Source organism: Piliocolobus tephrosceles, chromosome 1 (assembly GCF_002776525.5).
Source record: "Piliocolobus tephrosceles isolate RC106 chromosome 1, ASM277652v3, whole genome shotgun sequence".
NCBI classification, from domain to species: Eukaryota; Metazoa; Chordata; class Mammalia; order Primates; family Cercopithecidae; genus Piliocolobus; species Piliocolobus tephrosceles.
In genome coordinates, this window is record NC_045434.1 from 25,801,608 (window position 1) to 25,807,782 (window position 6,175).

The 6,175-nt window shown below is 49.8% G+C and overlaps 1 long non-coding RNA gene across 1 annotated transcript; it reads left to right on the forward strand.

The window, feature by feature from the left end:
- The first annotated feature begins 4,237 nt into the window (after positions 1 to 4,237).
- Positions 4,238 to 5,018, forward strand: LOC111539268. The gene is made up of 2 exons (XR_002730622.1): positions 4,238 to 4,607; positions 4,829 to 5,018. It is a non-coding gene; the product is annotated as an uncharacterized LOC111539268 (long non-coding RNA).
- The last annotated feature ends 1,157 nt before the right edge of the window (positions 5,019 to 6,175 follow it).

Sequence of the window (6,175 nt, forward strand, 5' to 3'; positions counted from 1 at the left end):
GCAAGCTCTGCCTCCCGGGTTTATGCCATTCTCCTGCCTCAGCCTCCGGAGTAGCTGGGACTACAGGCGCCCGCCACCTCACCCGGCTAGTTTTTGTGTTTTTAGTAGAGAGGGGGTTTCACCGTGTTAGCCAGGATGGTCTCGATCTCCTGACCTCGTGATCCGCCCGTCTCGGCCTCCCAAAGTGCTGGGATTACAGGCTTGAGCCACCGCGCCCGGCCAAGAGATTTTTCTAAAACACTTATCTGGCATCAGTATTAGAGAGGCGTTGGCTCAAAAAAGCCATAAAGGCATTGTGGGGAAAAGAAAGAGATCAGCCTGTTACTGTGTCTATATAGAAGGAAGTAGACATAAGAGACTCCATTTAGTTCTGTATTTGAAATGCTGTTAATCTGTGACCCTACCCCCAACTTTGTCCTTGCAAGAGACATGTTCGAAGGTGATTTAAGGTTAAAAGGATATTGGGCTGTGCAGGATGTGTCTTTGTTAAACAAGTACCTGAAAGAAGCTTGATGGTTAAAAATCCTGCCCCTCCCTGGGATTGGAACATCTCTGGGTAAAACCCATTGTGTGCTTTGTTTACTGAGTAAGGAGAAGACCGCCTTTAGGAATAAGGTGGGGCTTGCTGGAGCAATACCACTAAAAGGTTTATGGAGATGTTCGCATATGCATCTCAAGGTACAGCATTTTCCTTTAACTTATTCATGTTACAGGGATTTTTGTTCATATGTCTTACTGCTGATTTCCTCCCTACAATGATCCTATTTTCTAGCTACTCCCCTATCTTTTTGATGGTAAAGATAATTATCAATAAATACTAAGGGAACTCAGAGGCCAGTGCCAGTGTGGGTCCTCTGAAAACACAGCACTGGTCCCCTGGGTCCCGCTTTTCTTTCTCTATACTTTGTCTCTGTGTATTATTTCCTTTTCTCAAGTCTCTCATCCCACCTAACGAGAAGCACCCACAGGTGTGGAGGGGCAGGCCACCCCTTCAGGCATAGCTTTGTGATAACAGTAGTTGGCAAGATGATAATGTCCAGATCATACACAACCATTAGCTCCACTGAACTCTGATCTCTTCAGAACCAGTGTACCTGCTTTAAAGAGGACATGAGCAAATGAGAAATCATGCAGATGAAGGCAACAAGTACAATGAGAGGGTTGGAAAGTTTCTCACACAAGTACTGAAGAAATAGGAGATTTTTTACTCAGAAAAGTAAAAATTAAGGAGACAAAGGATGTTTCTAATATATGTAGAGCTGCCACGTGGAAGATACACCAGGGTTGCATTTTGTTCCTCTAAAGGCAAGAACTAGGATTTGACAGAAGTTACAAGGAGCTAGGATTTAGCCCAGAGTTTCCCAATAACGGAAAGAGAGCTGCAAGATAGGGAGTATACAGTCTCTGGAGGTGTTCAACGAGAGGCCAACTGACCAGCTACCTTATTCCAGGAGAGGGGAGTTTGTACTAGAGGATATCTGATATTATCTTCAGTGTTAATACACAATGAGTTTATCTACAATGACTACATACTACCTCTAGGCTCTCAACAAAAGCTGCTGAAAGAAGCTGAAGATCAAGCAGACCATAAAATAGACATTCCTCTTTATCTCTAGAAGACTCCAAGTGGTCCAGCAAGAGAGGAATCATGAAATACCTCAGATCCTCTTTCATCTACATTTGTCTCTGGGGCTGTTGAGACCATGCCTCTGCCAGGGGAATGATGCCGTGGGACTTCCTCTTACTGAGATTAGCCTCTGAGAAAGGTGTCTGCTCATTGCCTTTTAAGCAGATGGAAAATTCTGGAAAGGAACTTCATTTTTTAAAGCTTACAGGAAGTGCTGGTTGGTGCCAAATTTCCAAGGAAAAAAACCAAATTCAACAAATTTAACCCCCACTGGGGGAGTACAAAAAAGCAGGCAAGCTAAGTCTGAAAGCTCTAACAATGGTTTAGCACCAATTATCCATGGGCCTTCAGGCCTACCACCTACCAATCATGCAAGTACGTTTAGATTATTACAAAGACCAGACACCTCTGTGGTCCTGCTAGAACAAACCAAACAAAAATCATTCTCTGTGTGTCTTCTTTTCTGTGACTGCCTTGGTTACCTCAACTATCCACGTCTAATAATTTGGCAAAGGACATGGCAGGTGGAGAGAAATCCCAGTATTCTCACTATATCAGGGATGCTTTCTGGACTTCCTCTTAGGAAACAGGAAACAGCATAGCAGAAAACAACTTCTGGGAGTCTGCTAGTCAAGGCCTGGGAACCAAGGTGATGAGCGGGTAACCTACCACTCCCACCGATGACAGGAATGGTCCGCTTACCAACATCCCCAGCAAAAAAAAAAAAAAAAAAAAAAAAAAAAAGGTGCTTTTTTGATATTTCCATACTACATCCTCACACAAGACAAGGATTTGGTTCCAGAGCCAGTAAAATAGGAAAGTGCCAGAACAGAATGCCTTCAAATGAAAGAAGCGAAGGGATAGGGTCTAAACTGAAGCAGTGCTAAATTATTGTTAGAAACCAGAACCATTTTGGAGAATGATTTGGTTTTCTGTCAAACAGGCCGGGACCATCGTGGAGCACAGAATGAAGCCCCGGAAAAGTCCATCATCCTTCTGTGATGGATGGGTAAGGCACTCAGCCCAGCCCCATGTTAGGTGCAACCCAGGCATCTATGCATGTCCTGGCCAAGGTGGCAAGTCCCACAGCATTTCCCAGTGCTCGCCCTCTCCCAGCCCTCTTTGTCTTCCATTGCAGAGCTGTGCATTCCACTGCAAACAGAGCCTGCCATTGAGCCATTTTTCTCTGCACTGAACATAGTTTCTGCTGCCAGGATGAGTCACCATGCAACACATACCCTCATCCCCTCCACGCTGTACTTAAAATACTCTAGGGCTGGCCGAACAGAACCCCACTGTGAGTGAGCACGTGTGTGAAGGTGGGATTGGCAGCTCAGCCCTGCGGAGCCCTCTGCAGAGCAGTCTGCACTGTGTTTGGCAGAGAGATTCAGAGAGCCAATATTTGGGGAGGGGCAAAGAGGGGAAGGTCTGTTTTTCAAATCTGGTTCGACCTCATGCAGCCTGCCAAGTTGCACCCTCTCTTTTGCAGGAACCCTCACTTTAGCTTCTCTGATCTTGAATAGAAGGATCTTACTGCTAGGGGTTGATTTGTCCTGCCTCTTCTCCCAGCCCAGCTTCTGACTGGCCACCTTGCTACAAACAGGACTGCCCTGTCCTGCTTTTACCTGCCAGGCTGTCTGCCTCCAGTGTGGATTTTCCTTCAATGGTAACAGCATCTAGTCATTTTCTGAGTTAGAACTTGTCATCCTCACTGGGACCGAGGTCTCTCACCACTCTCCTGCCATTCCTGCTCCCTGCTTCCCCTCATCCACCCACACACAGAGCACTAACCTTGGGCAGAACCAATCACAGGACTCCAGAACCATCCCTCTTCCCCAGCCTGCACTGAAAAAAGGGATTAGAAATTGTTCTCTTCCTCCTGAGCCTTTAAACTGAACTGAATACTTTCTTTCTCCTTTCTGCAGAGAAGCACTGGATTTCCATAGGCATTGAATGAAAAGTTGTCTTAGTTCCCCATGGTCCACACCCTCTTCCACGCCCAGCCACACACTCCACCTGCCGGGGTACCCCTCCCTTTGGAGAACCACACATGTTCCGCTTTCAACCTGCTGCCACAGCACCCTTCACAGAAGGGGCCTTGGAACAAAAGCCCAGCTCAGCACAGCCCAAAGGGACACAACGTGCTTGAGTTATTCATTACTTGAGTTGGAGGAGGTCACAGAGCAGGAAGTGCACTGGAAAGCAAGGGGAAAGGTGGCAGAGAGGGTGGGGAATGCATCAGGGTGACCTTCTAGGGCCTGATGGGAACTCAGAGTCCTGGTAGGGGGTGGGTATCATAGTGGGAAGGTGACAAAGTCATAGCAACAGCCCCAAGGTTAGCCAAGGTCAAATGGAAACAGCTGATTATAATTAAGCTAGCTACTTAGTAGCTCTTGCTATGCACCAGGCACTGTGCTTAACACTTTCCCATATCTCTCCTTCTACCCTTGCAATAATGTATCACTTCAATTTTATGACTGAGGGAACAGCCCTGGAGAGAACAAGTGACTTGCCCAAGGTCACCCAGCTAGCATGCATGTTCTGAAGCTGGGAATGGGAATGTAGGTCTTTACCAGCTTGTTCTGTGTGGTGAAGTGGTTAGATGGGTGGTACAATTCCAGATGGTCTGGAGTGGCTGGGCAAGTGGAGTCTGAGATGAGCTACTAAGATCAATCTGGTTCCTATAGGACTGAGATCATGTTCTCCAGCAGCAATCCCAGGTCTGGGTGGAAACCAGGAGGTTTTCAGGAAGCCTGGAGGAGGCTGGCTTAGGATGAGTTGCTGCATTGGCTACGCAGATGTGACCCTCAGGACTTTATCAGAACCTGTGAAGAGTTTCCTTGCAGGGAAGAGGGGATGAGCAGAGCTAGGGACCTAAAATTTGAGAGGGGAAGAAATTTCCTAGAGGAAGACAGTAAATCAAAGACTAGAGACCAAGCATCAGTCTACCGGGTGTTTGCTACACCTCTGAAGAGCTAAGGTAGGACACTTTTTTAGGAAAAAAGAAAATCTGTCACTGGAGCCTCTCTTTACATATTTTGTCTTACCATATGCTTCTTCTGGAAGGGGGGTTGGGAATCAAGGGTGAGGTAAAGGAACGGAATGGGCACAAGTAAGGGCAGCACTGCCTCCCCGAACCGCCTCATCCCTTTCCATGCTACCCTTCCCCCACTCATCTCTTTTTGCTGATTCTGCTCACAGGTGTTCCTTCCTCTTACAGTAATGGGCAGTCAACAACACATACCCTTCCCAGCAGCCTGTCCTTCTGGAAACTCCTTGATAAGGTAACTTCTGCCTGAAGGGGACCAGGGGCCTCATATCCGCAGGTGCAGCCTCTTCCTGCAGCTCTCATACTACCAAGCTGGGGTTTTTCCAACATAAACATGACGGGCTAAACAAGAGGTGGCTTCCTCTCTCAATAAGCTGTTCTCTCTCTCGGTTGCCCTTGACAGAGCCCTGCAGCCTCCCCCACTGGGGCTTGGTGGATAGGTGGTCGCTTCCCGCCCCGCCCCCGGAATTTCAGGAAGGTTCAGGTTTGCACAGGTCCTACAGGCGAGCCTGGAAGATTAGAAAAATGCTCATTCTTAATCAGTTCGGGCTTGTCTTTATGCCAGCGAGGTTGACCTTGGGGACAGAAGGGTGGCCAGGACAAGTACAAGCATCCTGGTACTGGGAAATTCTCTGATATGGGGCTGGGACATCAAGATGGGCCATGATGGCCCCTGGGGATGGGGCTTCTCTACAGGGGAAGTAGAAGCAGCCCGGCGTTTTCTGCTGTGTCACTGCCCTCGGAGGGATGTAGAAAGCTGCTCGGGGGCTCATAACAGGGGGATGAAACCAAGAGTTTGGCTTTCCAGCAACAAGCGGATAACGGGCGGGAAGGGGTACTCTATGCCCCAGGTCTGCAACGTCTTGCCCTATGCGCTAGGTTTTCCCAAAAGTCCTTTGGCTCCAAGAATTTTACAGCAGAACAAAGGGATCGATACCCCCACGGGGGCATACAAGCATGCCAACGAGAACACCCGCCGCCGACCTGGCACCAAAGAAAGTCCTCGGTGGCTGGGTCACGTGCAGATATTGTTGCGTGGGGTCTAGGCGTGAGTCGCAACCGGTTGACACGGGACAACTCACTGCGGGCTACTCCTCCCGAGCCCTAGCTCCGGGCTACCGCCTGGGTGGGTTTGGCAATTGTCCTGCTCGAGGTGGTTCAGGCCGCCCACAAGGGGCACAGCCGGGCAGTCAGGAACCCGGGCTGCCGGCTGGGCTGGCCTGTAAGGAGAGGGAAGGGCCGGAACTGCAACCGCAGTGGCGGGGAGTGCGAGGGGGCGGCAGGTGCAGGAGCTGGAGGCGGGGCGGAGCTGGGCAGAGTCCTAGCCGGTCTGGCGTCCCGGAGTGACCTTTCCCCAGCCCGCCAGGGCCCAGGAGGGGTGGACCCACAGGCCAGGGAGGCCGAAAGCGCGGGCGGGCAGGCGTGGGGGCTGGGCCATGGCTGCCTGGCCGGGGTCCTCGGGGCTCCGGGCGACCCAGGTGCGGAACACCCCAATACAG